A 23,644-nucleotide genomic window follows, 5' to 3' on the forward strand; every position below is an offset into this window, starting at 1 on the left:
TGGATACAACTCCTCTAGATCTTGGGGATCTATCTCTATTTATGATCCCCAAACTGAGAATATCTGCTCACATCATACATAAGTCTGTTGAAGAGAAGCTGAGAGCAATGTTTTATTTTGGCTTTTTTCCTTCCCATCCTATATGAGGGCAAATTGTATTCAAAGAGTCATAGAGTCATTGAGATGTACAGCATGGAAACAGACCCTTTGGTCCAACCCGAGCATGCCAATCAGATGGGCGGCACGGTGGCACAGTGGTTAACCTCAGGTGACTGACTGTGTGGAGTTTGCATGTTCTCCCCGTGTCTGCGTGGGTTTCCTCCGGGTGCTCCGGTTTCCTCCCACAGTCACAAAGATGTGCAGGTAAGGTGAATTGACCATGCTAAATTGCCCGTAGTGTTAGGTAAGGGGTAAATGTAGGGGTATGGATGTATTGCGCTTCGACGGGTCGGTGTGGACTTGTTGGGCCGAAGGGCCTGTTTCCACACTGTAATCTAATCTAATGTAATATCTCAACCCAATCTAGCCTCACCTGCAAGCATCTGTCCCATATCCCTCCAAACTATTCCTATTCATATACCCATCCAGATGTCTTTTAAATGTTACAATCATACTAGCCTCCAAAACTTCCTCTGGCAGCTCATTCCATACAAATACCACCCTCTGCATAAAAACGTCACTCCGTAGGTCTCTTTTATATCTTTCCCCTCTTATCCTAAACCTATGCCGTCTCGTTCTGAACTCCCTCACTCCAAAGAAGAGACTTTGTCGATATATCCTATCCATGCTCCTCATGATTTTATAAACCTCTATAATGCCACCCCTCAGCCTCTGACACTCCAAGGAAAACAGCCCCAGCCTGTGCAACCTCTCCCTGTACCTCAAATCCTCTAACCCTGGCAACATCCTTGTAAATCTTTTCTGAACCCTTTCAAGTTTCACAACATCTTTGCGATAGGAAGGAGACTAGAATTGCACGCAATATTCCAAAAGTGGCCTAACCAATATTATACACAGCCGCAATATGACCTCCCAAGTCCTGTACTCAATACTCTGACCAATAAAGGAAAGCATACCAAATGCCTTCTTCACTATCCTATCTACCTGCGACTCCACTTTCAAGGAGTTATGAACCTGCACTCCAAGGTTTGTTTGTTCAGCAACACTCCCTAGGACCTTATCATGAAGTGTATAAGTCCTGCTAAGATTTGCTTTCCCAAAATGCAGCACCTTCCATTTATCTAAATTAAAGTTCATCTGCCACTTCTTATCCCATTGAACCATCTGGTCAAAATCCTGTTGAAATCTGAGGTAGCCTTCTTCCCTGTCCATTACACCTCCAATTTTGGTGTCATCTGCAAACTTACTAACTGTACCTCTTATGCTCACATCCAAATCATTAACATAAATGACGACAAGTAGAGGACCCAGCTGTGGCACTTCACTGATCACAGGCCTCAGCAAAATGATATACCCAAACAAAAACTACAACAGAACCTATACCAGTGAATTATTGCGGGGGGCAGAGGGAGGATGTATTGATTGGAATAGGTAGATCACTGTGATCCCTGATTGGGGCTTCTAACCTGAGCCAATCAGGGAACCTGCCTGACAGATGTAAACAGAGGATTCCCAGAGATTCTCTTCATTCGAGGGACTGCCTCTGAGCTGGCAGGTCAGCGCCTACGCACTGTGAACACGTAAATAAAGGGTGACTTTGGGACAAGATAATGACCTCTGCAGTTATTTCACTGTGTAGCAGGATCGAGATACAGAATGGTGTCTTTCTGTTCCACTCTAAAAGACACGACAGGTTGAATGGCCTCCTCCTGTTCCCCTGTAACAGACCTGAGGGGCTGAATGACTCATGTTGTTCCGTTATAACAGACTTGAGGGGCTGAATGGCCTCCTCCTGTTCCCCTGTAACAGATCTGAGGGGCTGAATGGCCTCTTGTTGTTCCCTTGTAACAGACTTGAGGGGCTGAGTGGCCTCCTCCTGTTCCTCTATAACAGACCTGAGGGGCTGAATGACCTCTTGTTGTTCCCCTGTAACAGACTGAAGAGTCTGTTCTGAGGAAGGGTCACTCGACCAGAACCATTAACTCTGATATCTCTCCACAGAGGTTGCCAGACCTGCTGAACGTTTCCAGTAATTTCTCTTTTTGTTTCCTTTTTTATGAGTGCAGGTAAAAGGCCAGAGGGAGAAGTTGGAGGGAGAGTGTTGGAGGAGGGTGAAGGGGTAGGTGGGATGGGGAGAGAACTCTTTTCTATAGAAACGGGCGGGGAGGGGAAAGTGACAGAAAAAAAGTTCACCGTCATGTCGTGCCTGAAATTCATTAAGGTGGGGCCACCAACGGGATAAAAGTCAGACCTTTTCTGAGTCCTGAATGTACAGCATCAGAGCACGCCGCGATGTACCATCAATTTCCTCAGAGCTCAAGTCATTCCGATTCTACAGAATCTGATAAGGTGGAGTTTAGAAGCAAAAACGAGAAGCAAACATTGAGGGGAGTTAGATATGAAAGTGAAAGCCATAACACAAATGGTGAGCATATTATAAAACAAGGAATAGATGTTCGGATTTGTGGGTACTGCAGTCATAATGGATGAATTCAAGTTGTATCTAAACTGTGGTAAGCCAAGTGAATGCTAATCCTGGGAAAAATGGATACCGTGAGCGTGTTTCAGATGGTTTGCTTGAACAGTATGTTGAGCACCAAGCTTGAGACCAGGTTGTTTAGGAATTGATGTTGTGTGAGCATAAGAGTTAATTAAAAACCTTGCTGTAAAGGAGAGTTTGGGAGAAGTAATCATAATATATTGAATTTAATATGACATCTGAATACAAAATAGCTTTTGCCTTTTTTTTTCCTGAAATTATGATTATAAACCTGAGCCAGGCAAAACCATGAATGTATAAGGGGCAAGTTGGCTTTGCTGAATTGAAAAGGTGACTGAAAAAAATTTAATGGAACCCCCTCCCCCTCCAGTCCACACCTTCCGCCCCACCGACCTCAGCATAAACCGCATTATCTGCTGACATTTCCATCATCTACAAATGGACCCCACTACCAGAGATATATTTCCCTCCCCTTCGTGACTACCTGGTCAGGTTAACGCCCCCCTACAACCCACCCTCCCACCCTGGCACCTTCCCCTGCCACCGCAGGAATTGCAAAACCCGCGCCCACACCTCCTCCCTCACCTCCATCCCAGGCCCCAAAGGAGTCTTCCACATCCATCAAAGTTTCACCTGCACATCCACAAATGTCACTTATAGTATCTGTTACTCCCAATGCGATCTTCTCTACACTGGAGAGACTGGATGCCTCCTCGCAGAGCGCTTTAGGGAATATCTCAAGGACACCTGCACCAATCAACCCCACCGCCCCGTAGCCGAACATTTCAACTCCCCTTCCCACTCTGCCGAGGACATGCAGGTCCTGGGCCTCCTCCACCGCCACTCCCTCACCATCGGACATCTGGAGGAAGAACGCCTCATCTTCTGCCATGGCATCAATGTGAACTTCACCAATTTCCTCATTTCCCCCCCCCCCCCCCCCCCCCCCACCTTACCCCAGTTCCAACCTGCCAGCTCAGCACCATCCTCATGATCTGCCAATCTTCCTTCCGACCTATCTGCTCCACCCTCCTCACTGACCTATCACCTTTATCCCCACCTCCATTCACTTATTGCACTCTTCTCCCCAGCCCCACCCCCTTCTATTTATCTCTCCACCCTGGAGGCTCCCTGCCTCATTACTGATAAAGGACTTTTGACCGAAACGTCGATTTTGCTGCTCCTCGGATGCTGCCTGACCTGCTGTGCTTTTCCAGCACCACTCTAATCTAGACTCTGATCTCCACCATCTGCAGTCCTCACTTATGCTCCGCAAAATTTAATGGAAGTCAGGCAATGTACGTTATTTCTAGAAATGCGGTAAGGTATACAATATATACATATCCCTCCAAGGTGCAAACAGCAAAAGGAAAAGGTGACTCACGATGGTTAACAAACCAGTTAAAGGAGGATAACCCTGAGACTGCTCAGATAGTGGGGCACCTCGGTACAAGGACCGTGGAATGGGTCCAATCTTGAATTCTGGATGGACAGGAAGTTAGAAGTTCTTCGGGAAGCCCACCACATGCCTGAGTCACCTCGAGTGTGTATGAGGTGTCACGGCCGAGTGCCTTGTCTGGAGGCTATGGATAGCTCCGATCGTGAACTGGAGATGGACTGATGCCTTTGCAGTCAATTGTGCCAGCGTTAACAGGCCTGCTCCTCTGCCGTCCAACCCTGCATCCCAAGTTCTTTCCTCCTTCAGCCAGCACAATCCATAGAGGAAGAGCTCCAGTGTGAGCCGACTGTGTCCCAGACTGTGATCAGGTCCAGGTAGAAGACAGGCAATTCCTGGAACAAGACCCGAGTCTGGGACCACATGTAGTTCGGAAAGGAACTACTTGTCCTAACAGAGGCTGCACACCTGACAGAAGAAATACATGATCAGGGCCCACCACCTTGGAGGAGGCTCAACGTGAAGGTATCGCTGCAGAGTCTGAAGGTGGAAAGTTATGGGTACAAAGTCACACCAGCGCTTGACCACCCTCCTCAAGCAGGAGACATCAGAACTTCAGCAGTGACCCGGTGTTACCCTCTAGGCCCAGAAAAACCCCGATGAGTTTTATCTGGATGGGGGTGACAAAGCTATGTGGAGGGGCCAATGTGACCAGCCGGTACCCATCATGGCAGCCACCAGCTGGTTTCTGGCCATCACTCATGCCCTGTAGGGCAACATTCAGAGCAGTGCTGTCTTCTCTGCTGGGAGAGTGGTTACTTGGGTCTCCAACATGGGCCAATTTGCCAGCCAGGTTTCCTCAGCTGGCCAAAGATAGACTCCCAGGTCAAGGAGGTGAGTGGTATGTCCCGTGAAGCACCGGAGCTCATCTGGCAGGGCGTCCATCTGTCACAGTCCGACCAAATGGTCCAAACACCTTGCTCGAGGTGGTCCTTGTAGAGGACATTGCTGAGTGGACCTCCTTGCACTTTCCCATCCTCTGCAGCTCTGTGAACATGACGAGTGAGTCATCGGTGTACACCGCGAAAACCCAGCTCGGGCCCCAGCCTGTGCAGAGCCATACCTGAAAGCAGCTTAATGCAAAATATACAGGAGTGGGACCATGCAGAGAGAGAAAAACCGGCCCATACAGGGGACAGGCCTGACCCACTGCTCTCCCAAAGCACAAGGCTGCCTTCGGGGACCTGTTAACCTTTACCGGACACTCTGTGGCAGTGTATAGAGTCAGGTCTGAGTGACCTGCACATTCCGAACACAAAAGATCACGGTGTCCTGAGCAGATACTCTCGATCCACTCTGTTGAGCATCGTTCCCTGATCAAAGGAGAGAAAAGCAGATAACTGGCCAATCCTTTGGGAATAATCTATCATATTCCGTCCCAAGTGGATGTTGTTGTGGATGATCCAGATATTTAACAAACAGAGATCCCCTTCTTAGATAACAGACTGGTGATGACCCTGCCTCAAGAAAGGACAATACCTCCAGCACCCACATATAGTCACCTCCACCCCACCCCCCAGGACATCTCAGAATGCCCTGAGGAACTTCATGGGCAGCCCCTAGGTCCTGCTGCTGGAAAAATGGTGGAGGGCACCAGTTAGTTCCTCCAAGCTCTGAGGGGCATCGAGCTTCTCAGCACCGTTCCAGCTGACCTGCAGCAGGTCGTCCCACAGAACCTTGTCAGCTTCCTCGCTGGACAGCTCCGGAGAGAACAGAGCAGGAATAGACCCTGACTTGGGCCCTGATGCCACCTCAATCTGAGACAAGGGATCGTCGTCAGTTAGCAGCACAAGGAGCTGCTGGTGGAGCCCGTGCCATTTTTCCAGCGAGTAGAAGAAATGGGAGCCGCGGTCAAGATCGCAATGGAACTGGACTCACGATCACATGTACACAGTCCAGGACGCAAAGGGATCCAGACCCTGGGACGCAGCCTTCTGCTCTTCATGCACTGTCCCATAAAGCCAGGTCCACGTCAGGCTAACCGCAACATAACTCTGGATCAAGCACCTCCTTCTCCAACTCCATGATCCTGGATTTCCACCTTTTCATCGACACCCATATGTACCCCTGACAGAAGACATGGATGTGAGTCTTGCTGACATCCCTCATGGAGGGGAAGCTCCCCGTGCTTCCCTCTGTGGGATATAGGTGAATTAATGTTATTTCTGCAACTATAAGTTCTGTTACAGAGTAAATGAATTCACATTAGTTTGGAATAAATGCTGATAAAGAAAGGATTTGCCTAGCGGTGACCTGCAGTAGGATGACGTCAAACAACCTTATGGGGGCCAGAGATAGGCATTTATCATGGACAAGGCCGGATAAACAGAAGTTGTGGGATCAGTCTTAAGGAAATGAGTGACGTAAGCGGAGGAGGGGGCAAACAGTGAAATAAGAAAAAAAAATGGGGATTCAAATTGTATAAATTTCGAGAGTTTGTTGGATTTGGTGTGTATTTGTCATTGCCTTACTGGCATTAGACATTGCACCCACTTGCAAGTGTACAAATAAACGACACTACTGTTTCAGATTTTTGTCTCGGACTGAAATTATTGAAGTGAGCGAGCTTTGTTTCTCACAATTGGGGGCTGTCCGGGATTTTCTTCCATCGCCAGGGGGAGTGGCTGGCCTTGGACACTGGGAAAACGCGTCCCGTTCCCCATTGAGGAGCGGTCTCATGTCCCGGTTTGGGTGACTGGTGTGAATCCTACAAGAGAGACATCTGAATCAGACAGTGAGAGGAGGTTGATAGACAACACGGCAAAAAGGGCCAGGCAACTCTGTGCACAGATCAAGATAAGAAAATTGACTTTTAAGTATTGCCTTGGTGGCCGGGATTGAGTTTTAGTAGTTAATAAGGGACTAACGAAGGAACTCATTATGGATTGTGCTGTGGGTCAGGAAAAAGCCTCCGGGACAACAAAGTAAGAAAAAGGCAATGGAAATCGAGGCGGGGTCCCTTACAACATACCTCCAGAAAGTCCTTTGGGCAGGATGTTGTGGAATTGGCAAAATAATATTTGTACAAGGGAGAAAGATGATTAAATATTGTTGCTTTGTGTGGACTAAGGAATCCATTCTTCGTCCCGCTGTCTTCTAGCCAAAGTACAGATCGGACGAAGACTGGGTTTGTACATATCTGAATTTATATGTCAATGTGAGCGAGAGAGAGAATGAAAAGAGCTGTACAGCTGGTAGGAAGTTTAACCCTTTGTGATTTGGATTGAGTGAACATTTGTTTGTTGGTGATTGAATGTTTGTGTTTTATTCCCTGGAGCTTGAGTTCCAGGACTGTTTTGGATCTGATTTTTATTATGGAAACTTAACATGATTTCTTTTAAGGTTAAGGATTCTATCGAGAATATGAAGAAAAAAAGAATGATAACTCCTTTTTACAGATCATGACTGCCTTACTATCAGTTTCTAACTAATTTCTTTTATCTTTACATAAAAGCGATTTATGGAGGACAGTTGAAGTTTCAGTTCAACATTAGATTGTAGTAAAAACAAAATTCTATGGTTAATATCTGTGACCTTGGATTCAGCCATTGTTCATGCATTAGAAGTTTTTTTTAAAACTTGAATAGACAAATTCTTTTATGGCAGCTCTGATTATTTTACGACTTATAGTATTGTAATTGAGCAATGATTGGTCAGAACTATTTAAAAAAACTAATTTTGGATTTAACTTAAAGGACTAAAACTGGGTAATTACAGTGAATTTTAAAATTGGGAACTGTATGCATTTTGCATTTTAAATATTAAATACTGAAGAAATGAACGTAAATATATAAATATATTTATAAGTTAGGAATAGGCTTTAAAGGTTAGTCAAGCATGAATTGATGAATTGGTGTTTGAAGTTATGGGGAGCAAGAAATATTGCAATATTTCTTTAAAGAAAAAGGGTAAGAACGTAACGACTTATCCCCTTCGGGAGGTATCCATAGGGGACAAAGAGATTGGGTTTGTAAGTGCCCCTCTCACCAGTGGGGAGGTCAGAACATTTAAAAAGGAAATGAAGGTCCTGGTTGAGGATCCGGTGGGTTGTCTGAACAAATTGATCAATTTCTGGGGCCCAGTCTGTATACCTGGGCTGAGTTAATGTTTATTTTGAATATACTATTTACTGGGGAAAAAAGGGGACTTATATGAGGAGCTGCCATTATAATATGGGACAGGGAACACCCGATTGGAGATGGGGATGCTGGACAGGGAGAGGTGAAGTTTCCCCTCAGAGATCCCCAGTGGGAAAATCAAAACCCGAAGCATAGAGAAGAAATGAGGGAATTGAAAGACCTGATTCTAAAAGGAATAAGAGAGGCAGTTCTGAAGTCACAGAATTTGACTAAAGCCTTTGAAGTTAGACAGGAGAAAGATGAGACTCCCTCAGCTTTCTTGCTAAGATTAAGGGACTCAATGCGGAAATATTCTGGAATGAACCCTAAGGACCCAGTGGCACAGGGTCTTTTGAAAGTACATTTTGTGACAAAAGCATGGCCAGACATACAGAGAAAGATACAGAAGATAGAAGGGTGGAGTGAAAAACTATTAGATGAATTGTTAAGAGAGGCACAGAAAGTGTTTGTAAGGAGGGAGGATGAGAGACAAAAACAGTAGGCGAAAATGATGGTAGCTACGGTTGATGAGGTAGTTAAGAAAAGAATGGAATAATTAGTGAGCAACCGGAGCGGCGGGTGGCAGCATGTAGGACAGAGAGGAAAGGGGAGAGGGAGAGGACAAGGGGGAGCATTTGATAGAGGGTTCGAGCGACAGGGGCAGAGATGGAAGCCTCCACAGGCGGGATGCAATTATTGCGGAAAGATAGGGCATTTTAAGCGGGAGTGTCCTGATCTACACAGGGAAGAAAGGGCAATTCCGCTTATGAATTTTGATGAAGAATAGGGGTATCAGGGGTTCCTGCCCTCGGGGGCCCACCAGGAACCCTTGATAAACTTGAAGGTGGGACCCTGTAGGGAAGAGGTAGTCTTCCTAGTAGATACGGGGGCAGCACGGTCATTGCTGAATTTTAAACCAAAGAAAGTAGAAATGTTAACACGATCAATTACTGTTTCGGGGGTGAAAGGGGAAGGATTTACTGTTCCACTATTTGAACCTATGATGATAGAAGGTTTTAAAGGTAGGGTTACAGGGGAACTGCTGTATATCTCTGATATAGGAAGTAACTTACTGGGGAGAGACTTAATTATCCTCTTAGGACTGGAGATTGGAATTCAGGAAAGAGAATTAGTTGTACAACTGGCGATGTTGACAGAGGATGCAGAGAGAGATAGACCCTATTGTATGGGATAGAGAAGGGAATCGTGGAAAACTACAGATCCCTCCCCTTTTAATAAATTTAAAACAGAAAGGGGACGTTGTCTGTGAACGACAATATCCCATTTCCATAGAAGGTAAACGAGGACTGCAGCCAGTAATTGCAGGACTGATAAGAGATGGACTGTTGGAACAATGTATGTCTCCTTATAATACCCCAATTCTACCAGTGTGGAAATCTGATGGAACTTATCGATTAGTGCAGGATTTGAGAACATTAAATCGAATAGTACAGATCAGGCATCCAGTGGTACCAAACCCCTATATGTTGTCAAGTAAGATCCCTCATGATTACAGATGGTTTAGTGTGATAGATTTAAAGGATGCCTTTTGGGCTTTCCCTTGGCGGAGGAAAGATTTGGGACTATCCCCCTATGAAATCTTATTTGGATTACCCTATCTGGGAACGAATGGAGAATTGCCAATTCCTGAAACTAAAGATTTGTTTTTAAAGAAGTATATACTGGGCTTGTCCTCCTCTTTGTCTTTCCTCAGGAAACAGGGTTCATTGGCACAGACTCCACCCCTTGAATTCACTGTTCACCCCATCCGGCTGGGTGATTGGGTCTTAGTAAAATCATGGACAGAGACTAAGTTGCAGCTGGACTGGGAAGGGCCGTACCAGGCTCTTTTGACTACCGAAACGGCAATAAGGACGGCGGAAAAAGGCTGGACTCATTACACTCGGATCAAAGGGCCTGTGGACCCTCCAGTTGAGGAAGAAGTCTGGACAGCCGAATCAACGCATGACCCGCTAAAACTCAAACTAAAGAGACTTTGAGTAACTGATTATACAGTGGCGGTGCGAGCGCGGGATTATTTCTCTAAGATTGTATATTAAGTCTTTTTGTGCTTCAGCATGATGTTTAGAATATTGGGAATGTTTAGAGTTATGATGCTAGCCCTCTTGGTATTGGGATTTGTCAAATATCATTTTCATATATATTATTAACGGTTCCTGAGTCTGATAATCCACAAGTAATAGACACTGATGCATGCAGCTTAGTAAATTGTGGGGATGTAAATAATCGAAGACAGTACCGCAGCTCAGAGATACATCTTAAGTCATATGGGGATGGTACCTGGTATAATGGTCTCGTCACAGTACACCGGGCCCTCTTCTGACCAGCTCACGATTGTCCCGATGAAAAGTGTGACCCGATATACCTAACAATAAGGAAAACCACATGGCCCGAAGCAATTTGCGGGGGGGGGGGGGGGGGGGGGGCGGAACCTATGAGATACAATTAAATGAAAGCAAATGGGAAGGATTTCATGGGCTTTTGTTTTCGAATTAGTGTAGGACAGGGAAAACGGGTAGAATTACTGGGTAATGAGATACAACCCTTCACCCCTCCCGATGATCCAAAAGTAGTAAAAATTATAGAGGTAAAGGACTTGAAACAGACTATCGAAATAGAAACTGGGTACGGGGATGCAAATGCCTGGGTTGAATGGGTAAAGTATACTGTAAAAAGTCTGAACAAGAGCAATTGCTATGGATGTGCCTCCGGTAGGCCAGTGGCCCAGGTGGTTCCCTTTCCGTTCGGGTGGAAGCGAGACAGGAAGGGCATGAAATGTATGATAGCCCTGTACCAGGATGAGACTGCATGGAATGATAGGAATTGTACCTCCCTATCTCTGATGTTCCCTCCCTTGGAGAAGAAAGAAGCAAAAGTTCCCCCCACATTTTCCGCCACAGTTGGAAATCACACGTCGTGTGTGCGCAGGCGAGGTACAAGTTGGTCGAGAGATTTGGGGGAGCTGAAATTACGTACAGAGATTAAGAATGTTACCGAAACGGAGAAGGGAGGGAACTACTCAGCACTAAATGTTCCCCGAGCGGATCTGTGGTGGTACTGTGGAGGCAAAATATTGAGACCCACCCTACCTACGGATTGGAGAGGGATATGTGCAATTGTACAATTGGCAATTCCATTTCCCTTGGCATTTGAGAAGGAAATGATCGTAGGGAAAAAGGGAAGGGGTAAGAGATTACTGTTAGATACTTCTTTTGATGACAGGATTCCCGAGGGGAGTGCCTGATGAATTCAAGGCTCGTAACCAGATTGCAGCAGGCTTTGAGTGAGCTCTCTTTTCGTGGGTAACAGTTAATAAAAATGTAGATTGGATAAATTATATTTTCTATAACCAACAGCGATTTATAAATTATACAAGAGATGCGGTTAAAGGAGTATCAGAACAGCTTGATACAACATTAGGATGGCATGGGAAAACAGAACAGCCCTTGATATGATTTTAGCAGAAAAAGGGTGTGTGTGTGATGTTAGGAGGAAGCTGTTGTACCTTTATTCCTAATAATACTGCGCCTGATGGTTCAATTACTCGGGCCTTATGGGGATTGACTACTTTAGCAGAGGAACTGGCTGAGAATTCAGGAGTAGACAAATCTCTCACGGGATGGCTTGAATCCTGGTTTGGAAAATGGAAGGGGGTGGTGGTTTCTATCCTTACTTCTCTGATAGTAATAGTGGGGGTATTGGTGGCGATTGGCTGTTGTATCATACCCTGTATACGAGGGCTCACCCAAAGACTGATTGAAACAGCCTTGATGAAACAGATGCCCCTAAAAGGGAATCAGGCAGAGGAATTTTATCGGCTAAATAATGAGGAGATGAGTGAAACCAAGATAGATGAAATCTCTGAAATGATGCTTGCGAATTTTGGGAACGATGTTTAAAGAAACAAAAAGAGACAAAAATGCAGAAGATAACAAATGGTAATTAAAAAGAAAAAGGGGAAATTGTGGGATATAGGTGAATTAATGTTATTTCTACACTTATAAGTTCTGATGTAGAATAAATTAATTCACATTAGTTTGAAATTGTTTCGGCCGAGAGCTGAATTAGCAAGAATGAGGAAGTATATAATCCGTTAAAAAAAAATGGTATGTTAGCATGAGACGTGATTACAAAACAATGGTAGAAATGCAGGCACTAGATAAAATGCTGTAAAGATAGGCCTGTATAAACAGTAGGTTTTCCACTTGTATGGGGACACAGGAACAAACCTTAATTAAAGAGGTCATAAAGGTCAGAGTGGCCTCCGGAGAGGAATAAATGCTGATAAAGAAAGGATTTGCCTAGCGGTGACCTGCAGTAGGATGACGTCAAACAACCTTATGGGGGCCAGAGATAGGCATTTGTCACGGACAAGGCCGGATAAACAGAAGTTGTGGGATCAGTCTTAAGGAAATGAGTGACGTAAGCGGAGGAGGGGGCAAACAATGAAATAAGAAAAAAAATGGGGATTCAAATTGTATAACTTGCGAGAGTTTGTTGGATTTGGTGTGTATTTGTCATTGCCTTACCTGGCATTAGACATTGCACCCACTTGCAAGTGTACAAATAAACGACACTACTGTTTCAGATTTTTGTCTCGGACTGAAATTATTGAAGTGAGCGAGCTTTGTTTCTCACAACTCTCTGGCCAGTCCTGAAGTAGTGAAGCAAGTCCCAGAACAGCTTGTCCTCCAACAGCAGGGCGTTGAAGTATCAATACCCGACTCGCCCTGGCACGGAACGGACCTAGCTCCACTCACACCAGGTTGTCATCGAACATCAGCTCCTGACACATCGAGGCCTTCAGAACATAGAAGATGTACGCCCTGAAAATGTAAAGACGGCCAGTCCTGGACACTCCAACCCCAGGCCTCACAAATTTGATGGCAATGGAATCAGGGTGGACATTTCACCAGGCATCTACCAACCCTCTCAATTTATCCACTGATGCTGAGCTCTTCTGGGTATCTCCACAGCCCCTCCTCCTGAGATTGCAATTTAAATGTCCACTGAGAAGGATGGGCTCCCCCTCACCGATGGAGGGAAGAAGACGAGATGCTTCCTTGTCCTAGATGCTAATGCACCATCTAAGGTGCAGATACCTTCACGAAGTGAATCATTGAGCCTCTGAAATGAACTGTGAGTTGTAGCAGATGGCTGGGTCTCACTGACGCTCAAGATCTCCAGCTGAGAAAACAGGCTAACAAGATAGCCAGCCCTCCAGAATTGGAGGCCAGCGACTCAGGAAGACACCTCCCTGCCACTCCAGGAGCCATGTAGCATTGTCTTCTGATACAGTAGGATTTCTTGCCGGAGGCTCACTGTGTAGATTCATTCCCTGAGGAGCAAAAGATATGATATCTGCACTGGCCTTCCTGCTGCCTTTGAATTGAGGCTCGCTATGAATGTGTCATCAGCAACAACCAAAAGACTGAGTGGAGGAGGGACTCTTTTCCCCCTCCACACACAGAGGACACTGCAAATGGAGGCACCATCTGCTCACTCAAAGCTTCATCATTGGCCGCTTGGGTGTTGGCAGTGGTCTTCAAGGCAGGCCAGTTCCTCCTTCTTGCAGGCATGACACCGCACAGCCTTTACTGACCAGACTGCCTGGTAAGCAAAGATCTCCTTTACACCAAGCAGTACTGACACCATACCTGACATCATCTCCCCGAGCTGGTGAAGGTGCGATGGAAGTAAATCAAATGGAACAAAGGGCAGGATGTTCATCAAAATGATCCTCTGGGAAATTAACTCGAGAGGGTCAACAACAATAACATCCTAGCGACAGTAATGCCCTTCTCCAGGGCGAGTTGCACCACCTGCTCAGTCTTCAGGAAGAACACTGCCTTCCCATACATCTTTGATGTAGTGACAATGGTGTGGATCCAGACTAGCCCCACCAAGGCCGCTGACCGGTCTTAATGGTCATGTTAGGGTGAATGTAACATTTCGTCCCGAGCTGGTTTGTTTAATAAGGCAAGGGTGACGATGCCCCGGGAGGGGCTGGTGGTAGAAGTGGAAGATGCATCCACCCCCAGTAGGAATGACTGGGCCCCACCCTGGGTGCTGTTTTACAGAGTCCTGTGATCGCCATCGTCCCTCCCAAACCAAGACCAACACCTCCCCTCACTCAAATAGTCAGTAAAGGAAACTGAGAGAGTCCTGTTAGGCTTGATCTGCCAGTCCAGTCACCCAGGCAACCATGCCCTGACCTGCTACCCAAACCACAGGTGCAAAGCAATTGTTCCCCAGTGCCCAGAGCAATAGTCACTGGCAGCAAATAGGTTATAGTCACAAAGCAGGAGAAATAAGGAGATGGTCCAGGCTCCAAATAGTTCCAAGCCCCAGACTCCAAAATACACCCACTCATTGTAAATGTTCAGCATCCCCAAGAAATTAGTGTCCAGGCCAGAATCCCCAAGGGTCTAGGCCTCAACCTACTCCAGCTGCTGTCAGTTGCAACAATTCAGCATCTACTTTCCAAGTACAGCAGCAGCAGAGTGCAGAATCCCAACATACTGCTCTCTATTGGAGAACAATCCTCCGCCATCACTCTGTCCCCTGACATTAAGCCAGTTTTGTATCCAAGTAGCAAGACCACTCTGAATCCCATGTGATCTAACTTCACTAATTAGACTACTGTGTAGAACCTGGTCAAAGACTATACTAAAGTCCAAGTAAACACCATCTACTGCTCTGCCCTCATCTACCTTTTAGATAAGAACAAAGAACAAAGAAAATTTACAGCCCAGGAACAGGCCCTTCGGACCTCCAAGCCTGAGCCAATCCAAATGTACTGTTTAAACCTGTCGCCCAATTCCTAAGCATCTGTATCTCTCTGCTCCCCACCTACTCATGCATCTGTCCAGACGCATCTGAAAAGAATCTATCGTGCCTGTCTCTTCGACCTCTGCTGGCAATGCGTTCCAGGCACCTCTGTGTGAAGTGCTTGCCACGTGTATCCCCCTTAAACCTTCCACCACTCACCTTGAAAGCGTGACCTCTCGTTATTGAATCCTTCACTCTGGAAATAGCTTGTCTCTATCCACCCTGTCTGTATCCTTCATGACTTTGTAAACATTAATCAGGTCCCCCCTCAATCTCCCTTTTTCTAATGAAAATAAACCTAACCTACTCAACCTCGCTTCAAAGCTAGCACCTTCCATACCAGGCAACATCCTCGTAAACCTTCTCTGCACACTGTCCAAAGTGTCCACATCCTTTTAGTAATGTGGCTACCAGAACTAGCACAGTATTCTAAATGCGGCCGAACGAATCTCTTGTACAATTTTAACATGACTTGCCAGCTCTGATACTCAATACCGTGTCCAATGAAGGCAAGCATACTATATGCCTTCTTGACCACTCTATCCACCTGTGCAGCAACCTTCAGGGTACAATGGACCTGAACTCCTAGATCTCTCTGCCCATCAACTTATCCCCAAGGCTCTTCCATTCACTGTATAATTCGCTCTGGAATTAGACTTGCCTAATGCATCACCTCACATTTTTCTGGATTGAACTCCATCTGACACCTTTCCACCCAACTCTCCAGTCTATCTATATCCTCCTGTATTCTCTGACAGTCTCTTATGCTTTCTGCTACTCCACCAATCTTCGTGTCATCTGCAAACTTGCTGATCATACCAACAGTGCCCTCTTTCAGATCATTTATGTATATTACAAACAACAGTGGCCCCAACACTGACCCCTGTGGAATACTACTGGTTACCTTTCTCCATTTCGAGAAACTCCCTTGAACTACGACTCTCTGTCTCCTGTTGCTCAACCAGCTCTTTATCCACTGAGCTAGAACACCCTGCACACCATGTGACTTCACTTTCTCCTTTAGTTTCCAATGGGGAACCTTGTCAAACACCTTACTAAAGTCTATGTATATGACATCAACAGCTTCATCTAACAACTTGGTCACATCCTCGAAGAACTCTATTAAGTTGGTAAGGCACGATCTCTCCCGCATAAAACCACGGTGCCTTTCACTGATTTGTCCATTCTTTGCTAAATATAAATAGATCCTATTCCTCAGTACCTTCTTCAAAAAGCTCAATTACATTTCAAGGCACAATTTCCTCATAGAAAATGATACTAACTATCACTGAATCAAATTCTGCCTCCATAAATATCCAAAAGTCTTAGCTTTTAAGCTCAACTCCAACAATTTAACCACAACAGATGTCAGTCTCACAGGTTCAATATGGAGAGAAAATGAGGTCTGCAGATGCTGGAGATCAGAGATGGTAATGTGTTGCTGGAGAAGCGCAGCAGGTCAGGCAGCATTTAGGGAACAGGAGAATCGACGTTTCGGGCATTAGCCCTTCTTCAGGAATAATTCCTGAAGAAGGGCTAATGCCCGAAACGTCGATTCTCCTGTTCCCTAGATGCTGCCTGACCTGCTGCGCTTCTCCAGCAACACATTTCCATCACAGGTTCAATAGTTCTGCTTACAACCCTGCTGAAACAAAGGCACAATATTAGACACTGTCCAGTCATCAGGCACCTCACTTATAGCTATAGATGATGAAAACATTTTGCAAGGGGCCCCGTAATTCCATCCCTTACTGTGCATATCTGAGAGGGATGCATTAGTCCAGGTCCCAGAGATTAATCCATCTTTATATTCCCTAAAACCTCCAGAACATCTTCTTCTGTGATGTGAACTGTTTTTAAAACATTAATATTTATTATTACATCAAAGGAAGAGGCTAACTAAAATATCAGATATCATTTTATGACAGTGAATTCAGAGAAATTTAGAACCCAGCAAAGGAGGACCAAGAAACTGCTCGGGAAATCAAAAGGAGAACGTGAATGCAAACAAGAAACAAACAAATGGAAAAAAGCTTCTTTCGATATTTGATAGCTAAGTTCGGTACCCATAGGGAGGGCCTCAACCGGGACCTTGGGTTCATGTCACATTACAGGTGATCACCATTGCACTATACACACACACTCTCACATACACACGGACACAGGTACACACAGAGACCCACACACACCCTTATAGACACACACACTCCCACACTCACACATGCACCCTCTCACAGACTTAAGACACTCTGCACTCACTACACACATACACACACACACACACACTTTCTCACACTCACAACCCCCACCCCAGACAGACCCACACACACACAGAAAGACAAAGACCCAAATGGACACATATGTTTTGTGGGGTGAATTTGTACTTGCAGAGTTACATTGCACTTTGCTCAAAAACTGCATACATTCATGTAGAACTCTGAGCTCAAAAACGGCATGATTTATGCAAAACTCTGATATATCACACTTTTTAGATTAGAATCAATCTAAACATCAGGTCATGGACAGAGAACACAGGGGGCTAACACCGTCAACATATTGTCTAGCTATCACCATTGTTAACAGCTAACCCGAGAATGCAACTTAAACAAATGGTTTTGTGATTTACACATGAAAGCAGTGAAACGATTACTGTATTTTAACAGATGAAAGGCTTAACAGACAATCAATTTTTCAATGTATAATTTCAGTTACAACACACTGCAAATTTTTGCTACAAATTCTGTGTTACGATCGAGCCCTCCACTACCACCTGATGATGGAGCGTCGCTCCGAAAGCTAGTGTGCTTCCAATTAAACCTGTTGGACTATAACCTGGTGTTGTGTGATTTTTAACTTTGTAGCTACTGAATACAGGAAACATGTAAAGGTATTGCTGTCAGCGGCGGTAGGTTGGAAAGGAGAGGATTCCATTAAGAAGGTGTAGATGGTCAGTCTCATTTCGGTACTGTGTGCTCAATATTGCAATCTGTACAGTTCAGTTTGAGAGGGGAACAGACAAACATTTCAAGTAACAGTTTTTGGTTGAAAGAGCAGATGAGGTTATGGAATTATGCCATCTCATGATGACTGGCATAGAAGTGTTGTGAGGATGACAATAAGGTCGAGAGTGATATTTACTTACACAATGTGAGTAGTTTAAATGAGTTTCAGCTGGGCAGCTGCATTCATAACTTCCCATGGTTTTAGTACAGGTTTCACTTATACAGTCACACTGGGGTTTAGCCGGTCTGAGATATCACAGATGGGTTGGTTACAGCTGCGCGCATGGGTTGGGTTTTCATCAGATGCCTGTATCAGTAGTAACACTAGGACTGTGAGGAAGATACAAGCTTGCAATGTCCTTTGTCGCCCATGTTGAACGTCCTTCTACCTTTACTGTAGTTTCAGTTGTCAGATGAATTTCATAAGGATCTTTCCAGCAGAGGCCGAATTTTTCATGATTAAAGTCTTTCAGTGGTAGGTAGTCACAAGGGTTAATGTCTTTAAACGTTGGGGCATTTTCTTCATCCTTCCCTGGTGGCTGATAGGCTTCTTTGACCTGTTGATGATAAGACTGCAATGCTTTGGTTAGCTTAATCAGGTATCTGTGCATCTCTTCTGTCATGGCATGCATCAATAAGGTGTTGGGCAGTTAATGGTGCAGACCAGCAAGTCCTCAAAGGTTTTCCAATATATCAGTTCAGCCGCTAAGAATTCGTCTTTTTCTGTATGATGCTTGGCATATTTAAAAGTGTGATTGGGAGTACTTGCAGCTAATTAACACCCGTTTAGAGTCATAGAGATGAACAGCACGGAAACAGACCGTTCGGTCCAACCCATCCATGCCGAACAGATATCCCAGCCCAATCTAGTCCCACCTGCCAGCACCCAGCCCATATCCCTCCAAAACCTTCCTATTCATATACCCATCCAAATGCCTCATAAATGTTGCAATTGTACCAGCCTCCACACATCCTCTGGCAGCTTATTCCATACACCCTCTGCGTGAAAGAGTTGCCCCTTAGGTCTCTTTTATATCTTTCCCCTCTCACCCTAAACCTATGCCCTCTAGTTCTGGATTCCTCGATCCCAAGGAAAATACTTTGTCTATTTGTCCTATCCATGCCCCTCATAATTTTGTAAACCGCTATAAGGTCACCCCTCAGCTTCCGACACTCCAAGGAAAATAGCCCCAGCCTGTTCAGCCTCTCCCTGTAGCTCAGATCCTCCAACCCTGGCAACATCCTTGTAAATCTTTTCTGAACCCTTTCAAGTTTCACTACATCTTTCCGATAGGAAGGAGACCACAATTGCACGCAATATTCCAACAGTGGCCAATCCAATGTCCTGTACAGCCACAACATGACCTCCCAACTCTTGTACTCAATACTCTGACCAATAAAGGAAAGCATACCAAACGCCGCCTTCACTATCCTATCTACCTGCGACTCCACTTTCAAGGAGCTATGAACCTGCACTCCAAGGTCTCTTTATTCAGCAACACTCCTTCGGACCTTACCATTAAGCGTATAAGTCTTGCTAAGATTTGCTTTCCCAAAATGCAGCACCTCGCATTTATCTGAATTAAACTTCATCTGCCACTTCTCAGCCCATTGGTCCATCTGGACTAGATCTTGTTGTAATCTGAACTAACCCTCTTTGCTGTCCACTACACCTCCAATTTTGGTGTCATCTGCAAACTTACTAACTGTACCTCTTATGCTCGCATCCAAATCATTTATATAAATGACAAAACGTAGAGGGGCCCAGCACCGATCCTTGTGGCACTCCACTGGTCGCAGGTCTCCAGTATGAAAAACAACCCCCCACCACCACCCTCTGTCTTCTACCTTTGAGCGAGTTCTGTATGCAAGTGGCTAGGTCTCCCTGTATTCCATGAGATCTAACCTTGCTAATCAGTCTCCCATGGGGAACCTTGTCGAACTCCTTACTGAAGTCCATATGGATCACATCTACTGCTCTGCCCTCATCAATCTTCTCTGTTACTTCTAAAAAAAACTCAATCCAGTTTGTGAGTCATGATGTCCCATGCACAAAGCCATGTTGACTATCCCGAATCAGTCCTTGCCTTTCCAAATACATGTACATCCTGTCCCTCAAGATTCCCTCCAACAAGTTGCCCACCACCGAGGTCAGGCTCACCGGTCTATAGTTCCGTGGCTTATCTTTACCACCCTTCTTAAACAGTGGCACCACGTTTGCCAAACTCCAGTCTTCCGCCACCTCAAATGTGACTATCGATGATACAAATATCTCAGCAAAAGGTCCATCAATCACTTCTCTAGCTTCCCAGATTTCTCGGGTACACCTGATCAGGTCCTGGGGGTTTATCCAATTTTAACTGTTTCAAGACATCCGGCACTTCCTCCTCTGTAATATGGACATTTTGAAAGATGTCACCATCTATTTCCCGACAGTTTCTATCTTCCATATCCTCTTCCACAGTAAATACTGATGCAAAATATTCATTTAGTATCTCCCCCATTTTCTGTGGCTCCACACAGAGGCCGCCTTGCTGATCTTTGAGGGGCCCTATTCGCTCCCTACTTACCCTTTTGTCCTTAATGTATTTGTAAAAACCCTTTGGATTCTCCTTAATTCTATTTGCCAAAGCCATCTAATGTCCCCATTTTGCCTTCCTGATTTGCCTCTTAAGTATAGTCCTACTTTCTTTATACTCTTCCAAGGATTCACTCGATCTCTTCTGTCTATACCTGACATATAGCTCCTTCTTTTTTCTTAACCAAACCCTCAATTTCGTTAGTCATCCAGCATTCCCTATACCTACCAGCCTTCCCTTCCACCCTGACAGGAATATACTTTCTCTGGATTCTTGTTATCTCATTTCTGAAGGCTTCCCATTTCCAGCCGTCCCTTTACATGCGAACATCTGCCTCCAATCAGCTTCCTTCTACCAATTTTCTTACCTGACCTTTTAAGGTACCATTGGCTCTTTCTACAATTCCCGCTGCTTGGGGGTGGTTGGCACAATGGAACTTTTTGTTCATATTCAAACTCTTACACAGAGCCTTGGCTAGCCCCACACAGAAGTGGGGGCCATTGTTGGAAGAGACTGTTACTGGTATTCCAAATCTGGGTATGATTTCCCTTAGTAGAATTTTACAAGTAGTTGTTGCTGTGCAGTCAGTACAGGGATAAGCTTCAATCCATTTACTAAATACATTGATTATCACTGAGCAATATTTATAACAATGACATCTCGGTAACTCTACAAAATCTAACTGGATAGTATCAAAAGGTGCACTTGGCAAGGGAGTTTCATCTGGTGGACGCTTTACTCCTTTCCCGGGATTATGCTTTTAACAAATTAGGCAATTTGCAGCTGCTTGTTTTGCTTTTTCTTGCAGGTGAGGATGTCACCAAATTTGGAGAATTCTGTCCACCATTCCTTCCTTACCTATATTCTTGCGTGTATGAACATTATCAACTAGAATAGGCAAAGTCGTGTTGGGCAGACATGTCTGTCCTACCGGCATAACCCAAAGCTTATTGTAACATAACAACCATGGTCTATCCATCTTTGTTTCTTCTCATCGGAGGTGTCCCCCTGATGGGTCCGTATTTGCTCTCGGTCAGGCATGGTCAGGGTGTCAGAAGAGGTTCCCTATTCGTCATTTGAGTAACCACGTCTTTTTGCTCAAAAGCTGCTTTCTTAGCCGCTTAGCAGAGTTGTTGCTTTGGGTGACATCGGCAGCATCAGAGGAGTGGTGAAGAAGGCGTATGGTATGCTTTCCTTTATTGGTCACAGTTTTGAGTACAGGAGTTGGGAGGTCATATTGTGGCTGTACAGGACATTGGTTAGGCCATTTTTGGAATATTGCATGCAATTCTGTTCTCCTTCCTATTGGAAGGATGTAGAAAGGGTTCAGAAAACATTTACAAGGATGTTACCAGTGCTGGAGGATTTGAGCTACAGGGAGAGGCTGAATAGGCTGGGGCTATTTTCCCTGGAGTGTCGGAGGTTGAGGGGTGACCTTATAGAGCTGTATAAAATTATGAAGGGCATGGATAGGATAAATAGACAAAGTCTTTTCCCTGGGAGTCCAGAACTAGAGGGCATAGGCTTAGGGTGAGAGGGGAAAGATATAAAAGAGACCTAAGGGCAACCTTTTCATGCAGAGGGTGGTACGTGTATGGAATGAGCTGCCAAAGGATGTGATGGAGGCTGGTACAATTGCAACACTTAAAAGGCATCTGGATGAGTATATGAATAGGAAGGGTTTAGAGGGATATGGACCAGGTGCAAGAAGTGAGACTGGATTGGGTTGGAATGTCTGTTTGGCATGGACGAGTTGGATCGAAGGGTCTGTTTCCCTGTTGTACTCTCTATAACTTTATGAGTGAACAAAATATTTGATAATTGCTGAGAGGGAAGTTGAATAGCACTGAGGAGATTAGCAACACAGGCAGCATTGAGGATAGGAGTTCCTGATGATGCAAGGAAGCCGCGCTGCTGCTAGAGTTGACCAAAATCATGGGCACATCCAAAGCGTAGTGGGAATCAGTCAAGGTATTAGCTGTCTTTCCTTTAGTAAGTGTACAGGCATGGGTGAAAGCAAGGAGTTCAGCTTGTTAGGTGGAACAGGGTGGGTCGACAGAATGAGCTTCGATTGTTTAGGACAAAGCGACGATCGCATTTCCTGACATGCGTTTGTCCTTTGGAGAAGTAGAAGAAGAACCATCGACATAAAGTGTAAGGTCAAGATTAACAAGAGCCTAATCTGTAACGTCAGGACATGGTTTACTAACAAGTTCATTTATGAGAACACTATCATTGGGAGGATCAGGCAGTTCAACAGGTTCCTCCTGCAGGAATGTACTGGGATAAATTTTGGAGCAATCTCTAAAGGAGAGAAGTGGATTCTGAAGTATTGAAATCTCATAGCGACAGAATCGAGCCACAGTGAGGTGTACAGACTTCTACATTTTGATGTGAAGTTATATTACGTGCAGCCACTACCATAGTATGAATGGCGGGGAGAATTTGGGTGCAGTTTTAAAATAATCGTGTAGCAGCCATATGTACTTTCATCGTGAATGAATTAAATGTGGTCCCAGTAGAATGCCACAGGCTGTCTGTAAATACTAATTAGGAGGCAGAGTTGTAATTGCCAACCTGTACTGTGGCCTAATCCTTCTAATCACAATTTTAAATTGCATTAGTTTGTATCTAACTTGCACTTCTGGTTGGTTTAAAGTTGAACTAAAATACTTTTTTTTTAAAAAGTAGCAACGTTTTGGTTCTTTCAGCAGTACGTTGTTTTCTTTCTGGTTAAAGAATATGAACTGGTTTTAAAAGCAGCAGTAAGATTTGATCAGAATCAGTGGCCTTATGTTCACTTATCAGTGCAATTGTAACACTCCTAAAACACACAGGGACAAATGATTCATTGGGGGAAGGGCATGAGCCTTGGTATGTTGGTCTTCAGAGTGGGGGTGGGGTGTGGTGTTCAGGCGACTTTTTTTTATGAGAGTGTTCATCTTGGTCGGACTGTGGGTGAGGTTTGAGGAGGTCCCCGGTGGGCAATCAGAGGAGATCAGCTGACTGGACTGGAG

This window comes from Chiloscyllium plagiosum, unplaced genomic scaffold, assembly GCF_037043375.1.
Source record: "Chiloscyllium plagiosum isolate Xiang-an unplaced genomic scaffold, Cpla_swu_hap1 HiC_scaffold_18, whole genome shotgun sequence".
Classification (NCBI taxonomy): Eukaryota; Metazoa; Chordata; class Chondrichthyes; order Orectolobiformes; family Hemiscylliidae; genus Chiloscyllium; species Chiloscyllium plagiosum.